A 22,806-nucleotide genomic window follows, 5' to 3' on the forward strand; every position below is an offset into this window, starting at 1 on the left:
TTTGCGCGCTTTGCTTATTTTGTGTATGGAAATGTTTGCAGAAAGTCAAGAGTAATTAATGGGGCCACCAGAATGGAGCCACCGACGTAGAAATGTGAAAAGTAGAAATTATTAGTTTCAAAGTTGTAAATTAATCTACATCTCCACTGTAACAGTAAATAAGATGCTCAAATGAGGTGTATAAGTAGCAAGTCACTTAATAATTCTATTTTCATAGAAACGTGCATCTCTTAAAAGTAGATAATTGATTAAATAAAGATCTCTTAAAGTTATATTCACAATTTTCTTATTCTTCTCACAATTTTGCATAATTTTTATTGATAATTATATCTTGTCAAAATTTTTATGTTTTTAGACCCATGATATTTCTGTCAAGACCGAAATTTAAGACCTTGTTAACCATACAAAATTTTAATGGAGTGTAGGCTTTTCCAAATTTGGTGTAGTAGCTTTACATCTCTGACGCACATGTGTATTGAGAATTGTGATATATCTACCTAAAGTCAATGCTATGAAAATTTGTTTAAGGGTCATTTACACTTTATATCCTTCAAGAATAAGTCATTTTTCTCTTTGGTACTTGATGTTCAAAACGTTTCAATATGGAACATAAAGTTTATGAAAATTTCAATGTGCCACTTCCGTTAACATTTCTGTTAATTTTGACTGCATATAGCATGCGTGAGATTTATTTACACTGATGAGGACATTAAATTTACGCTACGTGGAAAGAAAAAACAAAACTTTTTAGCCAGCTAAAATTTTATAGGTTAAAAAAAATAAAAATCAATTAAAAAATTGAAAAAAAAAAAAAAAAGGATAAGGGAATGGATGTGGTTGAGGATTAATTAAATCAATTAAAACAAGCAAAAAATTGAAAAAATCAATTAAATCACATTGCTACTGTATCACACGACCGAACCATCAAACTATGGTCCAGCAGTACCAATGAGAAGGATGAGGGAATGGATGTGGATTAATACCTGCTGCGTTTCATGTCCTTAGAACCTTCAAAAGATGATAAGTGTTGGTCGATCGATCTTACTCGGGGATACGTGCATGGATAATAGAGAGATAGTTTCTTCCAGACAAAAGCTTTAGTTCTAGGTTTATTAGCATCCTAAAGTACAAGAGATAATGTCTCTTACAATTGGAAAGACACCAACCTACCTTTTTCATTGGCTGTTTTCAGATGGAACCCTTGCTAACTGGTAGATATTTGTGTAGTTTGACTATTTTGAGCTGTGAAAGCACTCTGATGTGTGCTGCCCAGTGGAAGAGAGTTTGTTATATAATGTAAAAGGCTTGCAAAATTAATTCCATTTTGTTAAAAAAAAAATGGTCTCATTTACTATAACTAGCAGATTCTTATCATGGCAGGAATATCATTCCCCACTACAAAATAGTTCAAACCAGTGTGCAATTATTGTTGTTTAAACGCATTTCGAAGCATTTTAATATTTTCTTAATTTTTTATTCTTCATCACTTGACCAAACATCTTTTTTTATTAGTTTTCTCACAAGATAGATGACCTGAATCATGCATAGTGATGAATTGGAGATTGTGAGGAATTGTCAAGCCTACCGAGTGGGCTTGAATACTATGCCCCTGTCCTTCATGATTTGACCATAATTAAGCGCCCAAAGCTAATTTCATGCATTTCAATTCAAAGTCTCACATCTCATGCTAACTGTCAATATATAGGTGGTTTCCTTACTCCAGAGAGTATTCCCAATTTAGAAAACCTCACATCCCTTCGTCAGTTGCATATTGAAAATTGTGATGGATCGACAAGCTAGTCTGCCGAGTGGACTACCATCCTGCATATCTCTTCAGAGGTTGTCAATCGACTCTTGCAGCAATTTCATATATGTGGCAGATGTATCCAAGTTGCACTTTCTTTCCTCTCTCACTATAAACAAGTGTGCGAAATTACAAGATTTGCCAACAGGGCTACACTGTCTCACTCATCTGGAATATATGTCTATTGGTGGGTTCTGGGAGGAGCTGGATTCTTTCCTCGATTTTCAGGTTATACCACAACTTAAAGACTTAACGTTGTGGGGTGGCCTAAGCTCAAGTCTCTGCCTCAACAAATTCAACACTTCACTTCTCTAACAGTGTTGTCTATAGAATCTTTTGAAGGAGTGGAGGCTTTTCCAGAGTGGTTGGGTAGACTTACATCTCTTACCTACCTGAGTATTGAGAATTGTGAGAATATGATGTATCTACCCAAAGCATTGAAACACCTCACCAAGTTAGAAAATCTATGGATTTATAATTGTCCCCGTCTAAAGGAAAGATGCACCAAGGGAAGTGGCCCAGAATGGCACAAGATTTCTCACATACCAAATATTCAAGGTATTTTGTTTTCTCAAATCCATTATTCATGATTTGTTCAATTTTTTGCATGTCTCGTGTACCATGAAGTTAATGTACTTCACATTTTATGGATGTTTGCCTACTATATTTTATCATGAACGAATTTTCGAATTTTATTCACAGATATTTGAATTGTTGGATTAGCATGGTTGGTTGACGCATCTTAGTGGTAGACTCTGCAAGGAACTTAGTGAAAGTCCTTTTGTTTCTATTTTATAATATTCCTTTTGTTTTAGTAAGAATTATATTGGATATACTATCATCTTAGTGGTAGACTTTAAGTTGAAGCTTGTACAAATTTATAATATATACCAAATTTGGTATGGTCATTCATAAGTTTGGTTCTCATGGAAACTTTTTTACTTTTTGGGTTAGTTTTCAATTAGCATTTCCAATTAAGTAAAGGGGATATTCTAAATATACTATTAGATGGGGTAAGAAAGAGAGTGATGCATCCCATACATAATATTTTATCTTCCGGGCTAGATTCTTGCACATCTTTTAATTTCACTGATTGTATACCTGTTGTTAATTTGAAGAAACTGAGTTGTATACGACATAAGCGCCACAGTTAATTTGTGAACTTGGTGATACGTACTCTTTTGCAGGTTTAGGGGGCTACTGTCCATTGCAAGTATGCATTTAATGGATTGGAGGATTTACTAGTGTTGCCTGTCAGGGAACCTATCATCTGTTGAAGAACTGCATTTGTAATTGTGAGAATTTGAAGTATCTATCTCTCTACATTGCAGATGCTATGCAACACCACCAAATATAAACTTTTGACGATTTTTTATTTCTGCCTTTGAAAGGAAAGATGCACCAAGAAGAGCTGTCGGAGTGGCCCAAGTGAGTGGAGAAGTGCTAGGATCCCAAATTTATATCTCAAATGATGTGTCAGTACTTCATTGATTCATACATGGCCCACCCTAAAGATTATAAATTTTTCAACAAGTAAAACACTGACATGTGTATTTGGGATTCAAATTTGGGATATAAATTTGGGATCCCTAGCATTATTGTATTGCAGAAATGAGGTAAAAGAATCTTCACTTGTAATTGTAGATGAAAATTAAGATGAAAGTTAATTATATATATATTACAGTCTCCATTGTGGGTGATCGTCGGAGCAAAGGGAAGTCATGGCTGAACTCATTGTGACCTGGGGAAGAGAACCTAGGTGGTCGTGCGTCGCGATTTGGCCGGAAAATGCAGATTGCCGAAGGAGGGTTTGATCGGATTCGGGGCTGGGTGTTTCGAGTCTTGGGTTTTCTAGGTTGATGGCGGCCATTGGGAAGAAGACGAGAGGGAGACGAGCTCGTCTGGGCTTCGACCTTCGGCAGTCGTCGCCGGACGCGCCCTCACGCGCCGTTGATGGCAGCGGCTGCACTGTGCAGCGTGAGAGAGTGAAACGCGGAGAGAGAGAGAGAGAGAGAGAGAGAGAGAGAGAGAGAGAGAGAGAGAGAGAGAGAGAGAGAGAGAGAGAGAGAGAGAGAGAGAGAGCTGAAAATGAAATTTAAAACTAATTTTTGGTTTTTAAAATCGTTAAATGAAATTTTACAAAATTGCCCCTCACTTTGAATGTCCGTAAAACCTAAATCGTAACTTCGATTTACGCGTGCTTCGTGTCTACGAACTCGTGGACTCGAAACCTAATCAACGGACCCAAAGTCAAAAATGAAAACCTATTAGAAACAAAAGTCAACTTTCGGGTCAAGCCATATTTAAAACAAAAATTAAAATTAAGTCAAAACCTTTTTACTTCTCAAATAAATTCCCAAAATAATCAAAATAAAATCCCAAATAAATATTTTGAAAAATACGGGGTCTCACACTTAAACTTTGCCTCATGACCTCATGTATCAATTCAGGACATGAATTAACCAATCTGCCCCATCAACTTTACTTTGAATGCCAATTTCGTCCAAAAGTTATTACGTACCACGCATGTGATCACTTTTTTATGGGTAAATTCGTCATTTCGGCCACTTGTAATACAAGTCCATAGAAGTCAAATCATTTCACTCACGTGACCGTATTTTGGACGAAAAATATATAACTGGACTAACGGAAAGAGCAAATTGGCTTGAAAATTAAAGGTAAGAGGGGTACATTAATACAACATATGATACGCATTCTGAATTGACACATGAGTCAAAGTTTTAAGTCATTTAGAAATGTTTTTCTATAAAAAAATAAGTAAATGATTTTAAAGTCCTTAATCATAAATAAACCCACCTAAAATGTTTCAATGACAAATAAGTCCATTTTTTAATAAATAAACCCACGTTATAACAAGTTTTGTGTTTTTGGTGTCGAGCGCTTGGCAAGTTTGTTTGTTTGTTTTTGTTTTTTTACCTGGGCAGATTGCCACTGTCGATCAGTAGTAATTATTGCCACTATCAAACAATGGCAATTAGTAATCGTCATTTTAACGTTATAATGTGGGTGAATGTGACTCTATAAGCTTGAATTTTGTCATTCCTGCGAGTTGTTTATTTCAAGAATAGGCTGGACCCAACCTGAAAGTTTAATTTAGGTGATCTATTCACTCAATTAACTTGATTAATTTCACTTTCAGTGATCGGACCCCAATTTTTGGTTTATGTGATCACTCACGAACTAGTCAACCAAACACAACTCTGACGGTCCAGTAACAAAATGTGAAACTCCACATTGACTTTGAAAAACCAAAAAAAATCACTTCAGTAAAAACAACACAAATCAAACACACCAAGGATCAAGTGACATCCTATACACTCAGAGGACCCATCACAATAGGCATCCCAGTGTTATCCACAACTACAGTGGTGTGTGATTATCTAAACAGTTATATAAAGCATATATCAATTTTATGCAAATAGCTCCAGTACAGATTTGTGTTTAAAAGATGAGTGAGTCAGTAATCAAAACAACACAAATAGGGAAGACAGAAACACACAAAATGTTCACCCAGAAAAACCACAAAGGGTAAAAACTGGGGGTCTATCCAGCTGACCAGGCAATCCACTAAATCAGAAGTTCAATACAAAAGAGGGTACTCAGCACACAAGCTCAATCACTAAGTCCTAGACTAAGTGGCAGCTATCTTACCCATTTTGTGCAACTTCCATACGCAAGGCAGATGGTCATTCATGAAGAAGGCAGCTCCACTCCAAGCTCATCAACCCATGGCACCAATCCGCACCAAGCTCAGTGGTTTCATCAATGCATGAACATGATATGCAAATATAGGATTCACAAACAAAGATTAATCTTCTCAAGCTATCGGCATGAAAAGATCAATATTGAATCCTTCAACTTAAATCTAAAATGAATGTGTTTGAAGTATGTATGAAGACATTTAAGCACTCAAACCCATATAGAATTTCAGATTTAACAAAAACAATTTCAGAAAATCTTTAAGTGATTTTTCAAGAATTAAAAATCATTTTCTGAAAATTTATGAAGATGAGCACCTCACATGGAAAATACCCAGCAGTGAAAACCCAAGAATTCACGCTCTAAAATTCGCTCATCAACGTACCAAAAGATCTGAACCAAAACAGCCCATATACCCGTACACACTCACGCAAGAGGCATGTTCGCCCATGCCACGTGGAAGCCAATCAATGGCTGTCCACAAGAGACGGATTAAGGGCATATTCCCTTTGTCCTAGAGGGGTATCCTAGTATTTACTAAGGATAGAAATAAGCAGCTGTCAAAAGGAATTTTGCATTTAAAAATCAGAATGTAGAAGATGATGAATAGTGTGTGTGCGTGAATGGGAAAGAGGAAATCAGATCTGAATGCTACAGTGGAGAAAACAAGTCTTGTGCAATGCACATGCATGTCTAATACTAAATAGAATATGGGCTTTCAAAGAATTGGGCTTAAAAAGCAAAACCCGAAATGACCCACTGTAGCAACTGTAATTTAAGTAACAGTCAGTAACAGTCAGTAACAGTCACTGTACGTGAAAAACAGTGTTCATTATGATCAGTGAATGACTAGTCAAATAGACAAAAATCTGTTAATTTCATGAAATGAATGAAGTGCAGTATACCTTGTGACTTGTTCATTCTTGACTTCTTCAAAGCAGCAGACCTTGTCCTAAATCTAGTCTAGAGCTTGTGAGTGAATAAATACAAATTAATACAATTGTTTTGACACGGAAAATAGCCAACATTAACAAATCCTAGAAACTAACAATCTCCCCCTTTGGCTTTCCTTGACAAAACAATAACCCAATCACCTCACAAGACTCTCAACACACAGCCCAACACTTGTTATAATGTACCTGCAAGAAGAAATACTTGCACAACACAAAGTATGATAGTATGCAGTTTAAACGCAGCAAGCAATGGAGATTAAACAACAGCCAAGGTACATCAACCAATACATTCTCCCCCTTTTTGTCATGGAAAGACAAAAGGTCAGTCATAAAAGACAATTCAGTTCAGAAGCACAGAAAAATGGAGAGATATGCAAGAAAAATACATGCCGAAAGAGAAAATTCCATAAAATTCTAACTCCCCCTAAATGCTAACTCCCCTAAAGACAAACTCCCCCTAAATGCAACATCTCGATACCGGGCTTGCAGAATATAGACATGTAATATGAGGGACAGCTAGAGAAGAACATAGGAATGCAGAAAAGTCTGAAATGCCCTTTAATGAACAGTAATCCAAGGTGCATAATGGTCCTGTGAAAATTGACTGTATTTGACGATTGTTAGACTAGTCAAAATGAACAAACTGCGTACTGGAACATAAAACAAAAAAGATAGAGGAATCCTTAGAAAATTGGAAGCAATGACACACAAGGAAAATCTATGAGTTAGATGTGCTTCAGGGATTTTATTTTTGACAAAACAAATTTGACAAAACAACAAACACACTTGAAAAGAATTTAACCACCAATGTCAACACTCTAATAGATATGGAAAATGAAGATTGCAAATTTTGTGCAAGAGAATAAGCATATTTGGGATATAGGGAGGTCAATGCTAGCATGCAAGACTTGTTCAAGATGGTAAAACAATGTCAATGACAATCAAAGAGGTTAAATAAGTTTCATCCACTACAAGAGATTGGAATTTAACCACTCAAGAGAATTTCTAATTTGGGAACAAATCTTGAAAGCAAAGATTTTCAACTCATGACAATGGCTTTTCAAAAATTATTTTCATTTGTTTTGTTTAAGCACATCCCAAGTTAAGTGCAATGAATTGGTCCAATTTTGCGACTCTTTACCCTAGAACACCATCAAAACACCTTGTTTCTCCCTAGGGCCGTGACTTCTTTGGTCACACTTCCTTTTTTTTTTTTTGTGTTGTTTTTGTATGGTGCACATTTGTTCAAATGAGGAAAATTTTAGCTAAAGATGGGTCACAAAGGAGAAATTATATTGAAAGGCTAAATTGCATCCTCAAACAAATTGTCATTGAAAAGCATTTAGCAAGTTTGATTGATTATGACAAAGTGTTAAAAAAAAATCTCAAGGCTAACATTTGACAAGAAGGAGGGATTATGCTTATTGACATGACTCATGTTATGCAAAAACCTTTTTGAATATCAATGAGAGTGTGACACATAATGTTAAGACCTTTCAAGGTGGTTATTTTCTTTAAAAGAAAAACTACTTAACCAAATAAAAGAAACTTAAACAATGAAGCACAATTAACTACAAAGACTCATGCATGTGTACAAATGCCAATTGACTTCCGAAGACTAATGTGCTTTGGATTCTCTAGAGCTTTTGTAAAGATGTCTGCAAGTTGTTGTTCGGAAGGAACAAAAGTCAAAGTAAGAGTGCCACTCTCCACAAGATCTCGAATGAAATGATGTCTTATGTCAATATGCTTGGTTCTAGTATGTTGCACCGGGTTCTTGGAGATATCTATAGCACTCATGTTATCACAATAGATGAGAAAAGTTTTCTCATCAATTCCATAATCGGCTAACATTTGTCTCATCCAAATGAGTTGTGTACAACAACTCCCTGCTGCTATGTATTCAGCTTCAGCAGTCGACAAAGAGACAGAATTCTGCTTCTTGCTATGCCAAGACACTAGGTTATTCCCAACATAGAAAGCACCACCCGAGGTGCTCTTCAAATCATCACTACACCCAGCCCAATCGGAGTCACTAAATCCAACCAATTTAGTGTTGGTATCATGGGTATACCACAACCCATAGTCAAGAGTCCCACTTACATATTTGATGATTCTTTTTGTTGCAAACAAATGGGAGTCTTTGGGATCACTTTGGAACCTAGCACAAACACCTACCGCAAATGATATGTCCGGTCTACTAGCTGTGAGGTAGAGGAGACTTCCTATCATGCTTCTATACAAGGTTTGGTCCACTTGCTTACCACTTGGATCCCTATGAAGTTTGGAGCTTTTACTCATTGGAGTAGTAGCCACTTTGGAAGACTCAAGCCCAAACTTTTTGACCAAGTTTCTAGCATACTTAGATTGGGAGATAAATATCCCACTATCTACTTGCTTGACTTGAAGCCCTAAAAAGAAATTCATTTCACCAACTAGACTCATTTCAAATTCACTAGACATTACATCAATGAATCTCTTAACATGAAAATCTGAAGTTGAACCAAAAACAATATCATCCACATAAACTTGAGCAATCAAGACATCATTTTTCAACCTTTTTACAAATAGGGTCTTGTCAACCGACCCTCTTTGATACCCATTGGACAACAAGTGATGAGAGAGTCTCTCATACCAAGCTCTTGGAGCTTGCTTCAGCCCATACAAGGCTTTCCTCAATTTATAGACACCATCTCTCATGTGAGGATCCTCAAAACCTTTTGGTTGTTCTACAAAAACTTCCTCATTCAAGTACCCATTTAAAAACGCTGTTTTGACATCCATTTGATACAATTTGAACTTAAGATGACATGCAATGGCACAAAGCAACCTAACGGACTCAAGTCTAGCAACGGGTGCAAAAGTCTCATCAAAATCAATGCCCTCTAATTGAGAGTACCCTTGAGCAACAAGCCTAGCCTTGTTTCTAACTACATTCCCAAATTCATCGGATTTATTTTTGAATATCCATTTGGTTCCAATGACATTTGTGTTGGCTGGTCTCTCTACAAGAGTCCACACTTGGTTTCTCTCAAATTGGTTCAATTCCTCATGCATTGCACTCACCCATTCCTCATGATTGAGTGCTTCTTTGACATTTTTAGGTTCAACAATGGAAACATAGCACACATGAGCAAGTTCATTGGCCATTTGTTTTCTAGTCCTAACTGGCTGGTCTAAGGAACCTAGAATTACATCTTCACCATGGTTACACCTCACCCATCTTGGTTTTTCAGATCTGTGACTCAGAGTTTTGTCAGTTTGTTCGCTCTCTGACTTGTCAAACTCAACAATTTTTGAGTCATCAGTAGCTTCATCACTACCTGACTTGGACTCTTCTTTAACCAAACTAACCTCTTTCGGATCAGATTGTGGGAACAATCCATCCTTATCTGCAGCCATTTCAATAGATGCATCATGATCATCTATTTTCACATTTATGGATTCCAACATAGAATTTGTTCGCAAATTGAAGACTCTAAAAGCTCTACTATTGGATGAATAGCCTAGAAACAGACCCTCATCACTCTTGGAATCAAATTTCCCCAAATGTTCTCTATCCCTAAGGATGTAACATGCACTCCCAAACACTCTAAAGTGTGTAACCTTAGGTTTCCTACCCTTCCACAGTTCATAGGGAGTCTTTTTGGTTCCCGGCCTAAGATAGACTCTATTTATGGTGTAACATGCCGTGTTTACCGCCTCAGCCCAGAAATGTTTAGCAAGATTTTTGCTATTCAACATTACTCTAGCCATTTCAATCAAAACCCTATTCTTTCTCTCAACGATTCCATTTTGTTGGGGTGTTATTGGAGCTGAGAATTCATGTTTAATACCCATTTGACAACAAAACTCATCGAATTGAGAGTTTTCAAACTCAGTACCATGGTCTGATCTGATTCTGGACAGGGTTGACAGACTCGACATACCTTCACTTTTCTGCAGTTTCACAATCTTGACAAAATGATGAAATGTCTCCGACTTGTCCTTAAGAAATGACACCCAAGTGTACCTAGAAAAATCATCTACCATGACTAGAATGTATTTCTTTCCACCTATTGACAAGGTTTGGACCGGACCAACTAAATCCAAGTGAATTAGTTCAAGTGTCCTAGAGGTGCCTATGTCTTTGACTCTTTTGTGTGGTTCTTTGGTTTGTTTCCCCATTTGACATGGACCACAAACAAAAGTTTCGGGCTTTCCTATCTTTGGAAGACCTCTAACAACCTCATGCTTAGACAACTTATAAAGGTCATGAACATTAATGTGACCAAGTCTTTGATGCCAAAGAGAGCTAGTGTCATCAATAGCTCTATTGCAAGTATTCTCAATTTTTTCAACATTGCCATCAAACACATAGCAATCATCCCTAGACCTAGGGGCATTCAAGATCTCCCTTCCTTGGGAGTCAACAATTCTACATCCACTTTTGGACATACACACTTCACCACCCCATTCATCACAAAGTTGGCTAATACTAAGCAAATTAGAATTTAGCCCATCAACAAATCTCACATTTTTCAATTCGGGTATACCGGGTATGTGTACAACCCCCTTTCCACTCACATATGACTTCTCTCCTCCTCCAAAAGTCACACTACCACCATCATAAGGAGCAAGAGAGGTAAAGACCTCCTTATCTCCCGTCATATGTTTGGAACACCCACTATCTAGGTACCAAATGTTCCTCTTAGTGGCTGAAAAAGCATTCAAGGTTACTAGACATTTAGTGGAGCTCTTCACAACCCATCTTTGATATGGACATGGCTTATTTTTGGGAAGTGGGGTGACAAGTAAGGCAATTTTGGTTACCTCCTTGAGTAGATTGTTCACTTGCTCTTGTAGAGAAACATTTCTCTTTGGTTCACTTGATTTCTTTCCTCTAAGTTTGTTGCAATTTGGTCTAATGTGACCCTTGACATGACAATGATGACAAACCGGGACAAACTTTGTTTTTCTAAGTGAAGTAGAACAATCAATTTGTGTGACACTTGATGTGGCTTGACTTGACTTAGAATGAGATGCATTTTGACCAATGTCAATGAAACCTAGACCCTTTTTAACACTATGATCAGATTCTGACTTGACAAAAATGGTCTTTGTGTTGGATACACTAGGACTATTTTCACTAAAACCCAAACCGGTTTTATCACCATGATGCTTTCCAATCCTAAGCATCCTATCCACCTTTTCAGCCCCAATGGTGAGCTCAACAATGCTCTCATTTGCTTCATGAACTTCTTTTTCAAGCTTTTCATTCAAAGATTTAAAGTAGATGTTGCTCTCCTTGAGCACTTTGACTTGACTCTCAAAATTTTGTTTCAAGATAGCCACACTTTCTAATTCACTCTCTAATGACTCAATCTTCTCACACAATTTCAATTTAGCATTCTTTAGTTTCTGATTTTCTTCCTTTATGCTAAGAGTTTCGGTGAAAAGTAAGTCATACTTATCACAAAGTGCAGTGTAAGACTCATCATCAGGAACAGATTCTGAGTCAGACCCACCATCTACTTGGTCAATCTCCTTGATTGATGCAACAAATGCAACTTCATCTCCCTCAACATCGGAAGAAGACTCACAATCATTTGAGTCATCACTCTCACTATCACTCCAAGTGATTTTCATGGCTTTATTCTTACTTGAAGAATGATTCTTTCTATTGTTTGCACATTCAATTGCTATGTGACCTATTCCACCACAAGTGTAACATTTCACATCTCTCTTGGTTGATCTTCCCTCTTTAAAGTTAGGCTTCCTCTCTTGTTTTCTCTCAAATGAATTCTCTCCTTGAGGTTTGAATTTGAACTCCTTAAAGTTGTTACCACTAGTTCTAGCTTCTCTCCCTTTATTTCTAAGAATTCGTCTAAATCTTTTGACAAAAAGGGCAACCTCATCATCGGACATGGATGATTTTTCACTCAAGTTTTCACTCATCTCTTTGACACTTTGCAAAGCAATATCTTTTGACTTCTTGCTATCCCTTTCATCCATTTCAAGTTCCATCTCAAAGGTTTTAAGCTTTCCTACCAATTTACCAATTTTGAGTTCATCCAAATTTTGGACTTCTTGTATTGCATGCTTCTTAGATTGAAATCTCTTAGGTAGAGATCTAAGAACCTTTTGGACAATGGTAGACTCCTCATAAGGTTTACCTAGGGACATGGCTTCATTTGTGAGGGCTTCCAACCTTTCATAGAACTCGGAAAATGACTCGGACTCTTTCATCCTAATTTCTTCAAATTTGGCATGTACCATTTGAAGCTTAAGTGACCTAACTTGTTTGTCCCCCTCATGAACAACCCTAAGTTTGTTCCAAGCTTGCCTAGCCGTGACACAATGTTGTATGTGTGCAAATTGTGAGGAAGACAGTGCAGTGACAATAGCATTTCTAGCCTTCTTGTTGGAGCTAGAGGCCGTGACTTCGGCAAAAGACCATTCGGACCTAGGCTTAGGAGTTTCAATCCCATCAACAATCCGTGTGGGAGGAATCCACTCAACATTGAGATACTCATATGCCAACTCATCATAGGCATCAAGAAAAATTTCAAATTTTTCTCTCCAAGCAGCGTAGTTGCTGCCATCAAAAAATGGAGGAGAGTTGCAAGATCCTGCAACGCGATCTCTTTCCATCTAGACACACCTAGAAAACAAACAACACCCTAGGATCTCTCTATTTGCTTTTAGAGTAGCGCTCTGATACCAATTGAAAGTTTAATTTAGGTGATCTATTCACTCAATTAACTTGATTAATTTCACTTTCAGTGATCGGACCCCAATTTTTGGTTTATGTGATCACTCACGAACTAGTCAACCAAACACAACTCTGACGGTCCAGTAACAAAATGTGAAACTCCACATTGACTTTGAAAAACCAAAAAAAATCACTTCAGTAAAAACAACACAAATCAAACACACCAAGGATCAAGTGACATCCTATACACTCAGAGGACCCATCACAATAGGCATCCCAGTGTTATCCACAACTACAGTGGTGTGTGATTATCTAAACAGTTATATAAAGCATATATCAATTTTATGCAAATAGCTCCAGTACAGATTTGTGTTTAAAAGATGAGTGAGTCAGTAATCAAAACAACACAAATAGGGAAGACAGAAACACACAAAATGTTCACCCAGAAAAACCACAAAGGGTAAAAACTGGGGGTCTATCCAGCTGACCAGGCAATCCACTAAATCAGAAGTTCAATACAAAAGAGGGTACTCAGCACACAAGCTCAATCACTAAGTCCTAGACTAAGTGGCAGCTATCTTACCCATTTTGTGCAACTTCCATACGCAAGGCAGATGGTCATTCATGAAGAAGGCAGCTCCACTCCAAGCTCATCAACCCATGGCACCAATCCGCACCAAGCTCAGTGGTTTCATCAATGCATGAACATGATATGCAAATATAGGATTCACAAACAAAGATTAATCTTCTCAAGCTATCGGCATGAAAAGATCAATATTGAATCCTTCAACTTAAATCTAAAATGAATGTGTTTGAAGTATGTATGAAGACATTTAAGCACTCAAACCCATATAGAATTTCAGATTTAACAAAAACAATTTCAGAAAATCTTTAAGTGATTTTTCAAGAATTAAAAATCATTTTCTGAAAATTTATGAAGATGAGCACCTCACATGGAAAATACCCAGCAGTGAAAACCCAAGAATTCACGCTCTAAAATTCGCTCATCAACGTACCAAAAGATCTGAACCAAAACAGCCCATATACCCGTACACACTCACGCAAGAGGCATGTTCGCCCATGCCACGTGGAAGCCAATCAATGGCTGTCCACAAGAGACGGATTAAGGGCATATTCCCTTTGTCCTAGAGGGGTATCCTAGTATTTACTAAGGATAGAAATAAGCAGCTGTCAAAAGGAATTTTGCATTTAAAAATCAGAATGTAGAAGATGATGAATAGTGTGTGTGCGTGAATGGGAAAGAGGAAATCAGATCTGAATGCTACAGTGGAGAAAACAAGTCTTGTGCAATGCACATGCATGTCTAATACTAAATAGAATATGGGCTTTCAAAGAATTGGGCTTAAAAAGCAAAACCCGAAATGACCCACTGTAGCAACTGTAATTTAAGTAACAGTCAGTAACAGTCAGTAACAGTCACTGTACGTGAAAAACAGTGTTCATTATGATCAGTGAATGACTAGTCAAATAGACAAAAATCTGTTAATTTCATGAAATGAATGAAGTGCAGTATACCTTGTGACTTGTTCATTCTTGACTTCTTCAAAGCAGCAGACCTTGTCCTAAATCTAGTCTAGAGCTTGTGAGTGAATAAATACAAATTAATACAATTGTTTTGACACGGAAAATAGCCAACATTAACAAATCCTAGAAACTAACACAACCAAATGCATTTTTTTTTGTTTTATGTTGGTTTAATTAGTTTTTGACATGTTTATGTAAGAAAAAACATAAAGTATATTTATAAGTATTATTTTTATGCAGTTTCAAATAGCTACTATTGCACAGTAATTGATACGGTTAGACATAAACAATTGTCGAGTACTCGGTGAATAGTGTCAAGCGCTCAATATTGTTCACCGAGCACTCGGTGAATTCTATGTTGCACGCGTCTCATTAAAATGGGCAGGACTGAGAGCGCATATGTGGGCTGAGTTTTTAGCCTTATTTTCCAACTTAACTTAAGGGAAACAAAAAAAGCCTAAAAAAAGGGCAATGCTTGGGTCACCCCACCCCCCAAAAATTCTTGTTCGGCAGTGCAGACTCAGGATCAGAACTGTTCATTTTTTAAATCACCAATTAAAAATCATCTCTGCAAAAAAATCAATTCAATCGAAAATCTTTTGGTTATATAATTATTATTGAATAAATAAGATAAATGGACAGTTTGCATTAAAGAGTAGTTTATTGATTAAACCATCTATTTATTATATTTATTTGATAACAATTATAAAACTAAACGATTTTCGATTAAGTTAATTTTTGCAGTTAAATAATCTAAAAAATGAATATTTTCGATGCTAATTTTGCACTTTTGAACAAGCATTTGTTTGGAAAAGAGAGGGAGGGGGGGCGGCAATACATAAGCGGATTGGGTCTTAGGAGTACTGCTCTAATGAGGAGAAGGTGACGTCTAGCAAGTGATATGCCCATTACAACAGTTACAATGGTCGATGCTGACGCCAAAACTCACGGACCCATGTCCAATGCCATTAATCATATTGCTTTTGCGGATGGGACCCAAATGTGGAAAACTAGTTGTAGAGTTTGTAGAGGTGGAGCCACCCATATGGAAAACTGGTAAAGCAAAACTTGTAGAGTTTGCAGATGGTCAAGGTTTGCAGAAAGCAAAAGTAGGAGTGGGGCCACCAATAATGAAGTCTAGCTGTAAGTCTCTCAATTATCAGAACAGAAACACAAATTGCAACTAATATATATATACTAATATACATATATATAATATGTGATTGTTTTTTTTATTGTTTTGTTTACACAAGTTGCCACTAATATATATAATATATATATACATATATATAATATGTGATTGTTTATTTACACGTTGTTACAAGCAGTATAGGCTTTATATCTGCCTTTATGTGTTGCTTTCCCCTCTATGCAAGGAGTCAAATTTCGAAATTTTCGGCGAAATTTCGCCGAAAATTTCGTTTTTTAGGGGTATGGAAATTTTAACACCATACCAAATTAATTTCGAAAAATTTCAAAAAATTTCGCCGAAATTTTCGATATAGAGATCGGAGAGAGAGGGGAGGCTGAGACCGGAGGGAAAAAGGCAGAGCCGCGCCGTCACCATCGCCGGAGGGAGAGACAGAGCCGCGCGCGCCGTCGAAGGAGGGAGAGAAGAGATCCGGGGAGGGAGAGAGGGAGATCGGGAAGGGAGAGGGAGATGGAGCAAAGAGAAGAGAACATGGAGAAGGAGGGACTGAGGGACTAGGAGAGAGAAAGAGAAGATGAGAACTGAAGAAGGAAAGAAAAAAAAAAAAAAAAGAAGAGGTCTGGAGTCTGGACCGTCTGGTTAATCACGGGGGCAGGGAGGAAGAAGTGAAGAACAGAAGAAGGAAAGAAGAAAAAAAAGAAGAAAAAGAAAAAGAAAGAGAGAGGGAGGAGAGAGAAGAGAGAGAATGAGTGGGGTAGGGGGGTAGGCGTGAATCACGGGGGAAGAGAAGAAAAGGGAAAGAAAAAAAAGAAGAGAAAAAGAAAGGAAAAGGAAAAAAAAAAGAAAAGAAAAGGAAAAAAAAAAGAAAAAAAAGGAAAGAAAAAAAAAAAGAAGAGAAAAAAAAAAAGGAAAGAAATTTTTTTTTTTTTTTTTAAGGTAGATTGAGATTTGGAGTCTTTAGACAATTGGAAAGAAAAAAAAAATTTAAGATTTTATTTGGGGTTTGATTTGGTCATTTTGGTGTTTCGTTTAATTGTAAACATAAATTATGAAAAAGACATAATATGGTATATTAGTAAAAAAACGAAAAAAGACATAACACAGGCTACACAGCAAGTTAGTATTTGGATCTGAAGATTAATAAAATAATAGAGTTTACAATGGGGTACATAGGTCAGATTGAGCAAATGTGAGGTGTTATTTATATAATTATTAATTCGTGACCTATTTTTTTAACAGTATTTACCATCAGCGCGCATTATATTTATCTTATATTACATAAAACCTACTATATAATTTAGTTTTTTCAATGTTTTTTATCAATACATTAGATAATATGTTAAATAAATATATGGTCAAGTTTCATTCAAAATTTCCGTGTTTTGATAGCAATTTCCGTCGTTTTTATCTAATTTTGTCGAAATCGAAATTTTAATCGAAATTTCCACGAAAATTTCCGTCGAAATTTCCATCGAAAATTTCCTCGAAACCGAAATTTTACTCCTTGCCTCTATGTATGATAAAAGAATTCCACATAAAAAAAAAATCCCATAAAGAAGTCAGTTTTTGTTCAATAATGATTATCTCATGCTTGGTCCACAGATAAGCATTAAAATTAAGTCAAAACCTTTTTACTTCTCAAATAAATTCCCAAAATAATCAAAATAAAATCCCAAATAAATATTTTGAAAAAATACGGGGTCTCACACTTAAACTTTGCCTCATGATCTCATGTATCAATTAAGGACATGAATTAACCAATCTGCCCCCATCAACTTTACTTTGGATGCCAATATGCCACTTTTGGTAACTCAGTTGCAAATTTCGTCTAAAAGTTATTACGTACCACGCATGTGATCACTTTTTTACGGGTAAATTCGTCATTTCGGCCACTTGTAAGACAAGTCCATAGAAGTCAAATCACTTCACTCACATGACCATATTTTGGACGAAAAATGTAACTACACTAACAAAAAGAGCAAATTGGCTTCAAAATTAAAGGTAAGGGGGGGCACATTAATACAACATATAATACGCATCCTGAATTGACACATGAGTCAAAGTTTTAAGTCATTTTGAAATATTTTCCATAAAAAAATAAGTAAATGATTTAAAGTCCTTAATCATAAATAAACTCACCTAAAATGTTGCAATGACAAATAAGTCTACTTTTTAATAAATAAACTCACGTTATAACAAGTTTCGTGTTTTTGGTGTCGAGTGCTTGGCGAGTTTTTTTTTTTTTTTTTAAACCTAGGCAGATTGCCACTGTCGATCAGTAGTAATTATTGCCACTATCAAACAATGACAATTAGTAATCGTCATGTTTACGTTATAATGCGAGTGGATGTGACTTTATAAGCTTGAATTTTGCGTTTTATGTTGGTTTAATTAGTTTTTGACATGTTTATGTATGAAAAAACATAAGGTATATCTATAAGTATTATTTTTATGCAGTTTCAAATAGCTACTGTTGCACAATAATTAATACTGTTAGACACAAACAATTGCCGAGCACTCGGTGAATAGTGTCGAGCACTCAATATTGTTCACCGAGCACTCAGTAAATTATGTGTTGCACGCGTCTCATTAAAGTGGGCCGGACTGAGAGCACATAGTAGCTCATGGGCTGAGTTTTTAGCCTTATTTTTCAACTGAACTTACGGAAAAAAAAAAAAAAAGCTTAAAAAAGGGCAATGCTTGGGTCACCCCACCCCCCAAAAATTCTTGTTCGGCAGTGCAGATTCAGGATCAGAACCGTTCATTTTTTAAATCACTAATTAAAGATCATCTTTGAAAAAAAATCAACTCAATCGGAAATCGTTTGGTTATATAACTGTTATTGAGTAAATAAGATAAATGAACAGTTTGTATTTAAAGAGTGGTTTCTTGATTAAACCATCTATTTATTATATTTATTTGATAACAGTTATAAAATCAAATGATTTTCAATTGAGTTGATTTTTTTATAGTTAAATGATCTAAAAAATAAACGGTTCGGATGTAAAGCGGAATGAGTATAAGGAGTAATGAGGAGAAGGTGACGTCTAGCAAGTGATATGCCCATTACAATGGTCGAAGCTGACGTCAAAACTCACGGACCCATGTCCAATGCCATTAATCATTTTGTTTTTGCGGATGGGACCTAAATGTGGAAAACTAGTTGTAGAGTTTGTAGAGGTGGAGCCACCCATATGGAAAACCGGTAAAGCAAAACTTGTAGAGTTTGCAGATGGTCAAGGTTTGCAGAAAGCAAAAGTAGGAGTGGGGCCACCAATAATGAAGTCTAGCTGTAAGTCTCTCAATTATCAGAACAGAAACACAAATTGTGCGCCTCTCATCTTTGCTCACACTTTGCTCACCTGTGTTTTGTTCTCTGCTCTTTGCTTACTTCTCCGTCCCTCTCTACCTAATATCACTTTGCTCACCTGTGTCTGTTAGAATGATATTTGTATTTGGGCCTAGACCAATTGTATATAGGTTTTATATGTCATTACTTGAGCCTCAAGCCTTAGGGCTTTACTTGACTTGTATAAATACCTTTGTGATTAATGAGAAGAGTAGGAAATTAAACTCACATGGTATCACAGATGTAGGTTTTCTTTCCGTTCCACAACTGGCTATTTGATCTTTCTTGGTTCCAATATGGTTTCATGGTGCTCCAAAGAAACAACTGACTGTTTCTCGCTCTAGTGCTGAGTCTGAATACCGCTTTCTTTCTCATGCTTGTGATGAGATGTAACGACCCAACCTTTAGTTTTAGTGGAATTAAAGTTAAATTCAGTTGTTGGATTTTATTTAAGTTAGTTAAGGGGATTTTGAAATTTTAAGAAGGAATAAATTGAAAAGTAAACCTTGGGCCATTAAGTGTCGAATGGTTAATTTAGAGCGTGACCCACCACCCAGCCACCCACCCCTCCTACCCCAGCCACCCTGCTGCCAACCCCACCCACCACTCCGCCGCCCCACCCGGCTACCCACCCCCTCTCTCTCCTCTCTCTACCTCACTCGATCTCTCTCCCCGCCCTTCACTTTCTCTCAATGCCTCGCTCTCTCTCTCTCTCTCTCTCCGTCCCTCTCCTCTCTCTCTACCTCACTCTCTCTCTCTCTCTCTCTCTCTCTCTCTCTCTCTCTCTCTCTCTCTCTCTCTCTCTCTCTCTCTCTCTCCCCCCCCCCCGAAACCCCAGCCCCGACCCGCCCCGCCCCACCCCGAGCACCACCCTCCTCAATTGTTTAGATCTGAGAAAAAGAGAGAGAGAGAGAGAGAGAGAGAAAGAGAGAGATGACAGAAAGAGAGAGATGGAGCTGGTGGCCGGAGAAGGGAGGAAGGTAGGTGGGTCACTAGATTGGGTGGCCGACGTGAGGGAGGAGCGTTCGGGGCTGGGGTTTTGAGGAGAGAGAGAGAGAGAGAGAGAGAGAGAGAGAGAGGAGAGGGGCGAGGAAAGAGAGGGGGTGGGTCGGCGGCGTGGTGGGTGGGGTCGGCGGCAGGGTGGCTGGGGTCGAAGCTAGGGTGGGTGGCTGGGTTGGGTGGGTCTCGGAGGGAGGGGCGGGAGAAGGAGGGAAAAGGGCTACAAGCCTGCAACTACATTTTTTCTTTATTTTTTTGTTTTTTTTTTTATTTAATTGTTGTGTTTTAAATTTTTTTAAATAATTATTTAATTATTTAAAGTTTATTTAATTTTTTATTATTTTTTTGTCCACGTGGCATTTTCTAAAAGCTATATCAGTGTGCCACGTAGGCAGTTAACGGCCTCCTCGACGGAATAGTTGACGGAGATATCTGGGTGTGCAAAATCAGTAGCTAGTTGAGGTACCTCTGAGAAACTTTTTTTTATTGGGATACTCAAGTGAAAAATTGTGTATACTTGAGATACCTGCGTGTAATTTGCCCTAAAAATAGTGTGTCTGCAAATACTAATTCGATGGATTAACCTCTTAGAGTGCACATGCATATGTTAATATGCTAGATTAAAATTCAACTGGTTAGCAGAGTTAATAACAGTTTCTTGGTACTATATGACTTGTGGAGCTACTATCCACGACAAATTGATCAACATTGTCCAAATTTCAACATGCAAAGCTGGAAACCTACGCAGCTCCAAAAACCCATTGACTCAATAGCAAGGATTAGGAGTGACACACTTTCCACCAAAATGCATACAAGGAAAATATGTCTGTTGGATTATCAAACTGTAGTAACAAATATCATCTATCGAGCTAGCCAAGACCAAGTCCGATCCAGTGCCAACTTGCCATTGTAGGTCACAATGCACACACACTAGCGTCATATCCAAGGATAGATCGATATAAACCATGTGTATGTGACACTAGAAAAGAGATGATTGAATGTGTAAATAGCTTGAGCTTAAAGAGACATTGGCAATTAAGGACGTTTAATTGGGTCATTAAGGTGGCTGTTGCAAACATTAATTCAACTTTGCAATTCCACCAACAAGTGGTAACGTACAGAAAAGATGTGAATAACTTTGGATGTTTAAGAATAATCAAACGGCACAAAAGGTGAAGCTAACAACTAAATGTATTTTGAAATACTCACTCAAAATTCCAACATTTCTCAAACCACCACCCAGTTGGTTATTTTATTTTGGTACAGCAAATGGTTCACGCTTGGCCAATAGAGATGCATCGATCCTGGAAACACATGCACAAGGAGTTGGATAAGATGCCCAGCCAACACACCCACGTTGTTTTCTAGTTCACCAGTTGGTTATTATTATTTAATGGACATTGCAATAATAAACGCTATGGGTGGTCGTTGTTTATATATATAGATCGATTGAAAATGCGTGCAGAACTTACCAGTTACCTTCCCTTGTGCAGTGATCATTGTTTATATTATTACCAAATATTGCTTGAGAGTCACGACCCATGTGATTTCAAGATTAATAACAATAAAAGTAAGTAAAGAAATGTTAACTCTTAGATGTTCGATGATTATGATATAATTAAACCATATGAATTAATTAACAAAAAAAAGGCTTATTATGATTTTTGCCCCCTGAACTATGATCCCATTCCTAATGTGCCCCCTGACTTTTTAATTTTATCAATTTACCCCCTAACAGTTACAACGTTAGTCTAATGTGCCCCTTCGTCCAATTTCCGTCTCAACTTCCGTCTATTTTGCTGATGTGGCAGGGTAAATTGGTCATTTCGACCTCCCTGGACCATTCAGCATCCCAGCCTTTTCCACCTAGACAGCCCCCAAATGCCACATACCCACATGTGGGACCCACCCGCTGCCAGCTCAGCTCAGCTGGCCCTCTTTATCTCCTCAATCCCCATCTCTTTATCTCAGCTCGAGCTTACCTCTCTCCCTCATCAATTTTCTCTTCTCTTCAAAATGAGTCGAAGCAGCAGCCATCGAAGCTACCAGAGCAGGACGCACAACGAAGATGCTGATGGTGAATCATCACTGCGCTGCCACTGTGGATTGGTTGCACGAATATCCACCTCCTGGACAGATTTGAATCCAGGGAGGAGGTTTCATGGGTGTCCAAAGTGGAGTGGGGTGAGATTTATGGGTTGATTCTGGTTCATGGTTTATGTTTAATAATTTAGTTAGAGATAATAATGGTTGGGTTTGCAGAAAAACACGGGTTGTGGTTTTTTCGTGTGGCTGGATCCAAAGATGTGCGATCGTTCAAGGGATGTGATCAATGGGCTGCGGAGAAGGCTTAATGGTATTGAGGGTCCTAGAGTAATGGTTGAAAGAGAGAATGCTAGAGAAAAGCGCTTGTGGGTTGCCCTGGTTGTGTCCTGGGCAATTTTCTTGGCTATATGCTATTAAGGGCATAAGTATGGAAAATATCCAACTGGGTTTGTAATGAAATTGACAATGTATGGTTGTCTCCTGGGGAATTTTGTTGGTTATTATGCTATTAAGGGTGTAAGAATTATTTATATCAATGCAGTAATT

The 22,806-nt window shown here is 37.5% G+C and overlaps 1 pseudogene; it reads left to right on the forward strand.

Annotated features, from left to right (window-relative positions):
- Positions 1–1,540: 1,540 nt before the first annotated feature.
- Positions 1,541–22,677, forward strand: LOC147292926 (uncharacterized; annotated as a pseudogene).
- Positions 22,678–22,806: the final 129 nt, after the last annotated feature.

Source organism: Dryas octopetala, chromosome 2 (genome assembly GCF_963921425.1).
Source record: "Dryas octopetala chromosome 2, drDryOcto1.1, whole genome shotgun sequence".
Classification (NCBI taxonomy): Eukaryota; Viridiplantae; Streptophyta; class Magnoliopsida; order Rosales; family Rosaceae; genus Dryas; species Dryas octopetala.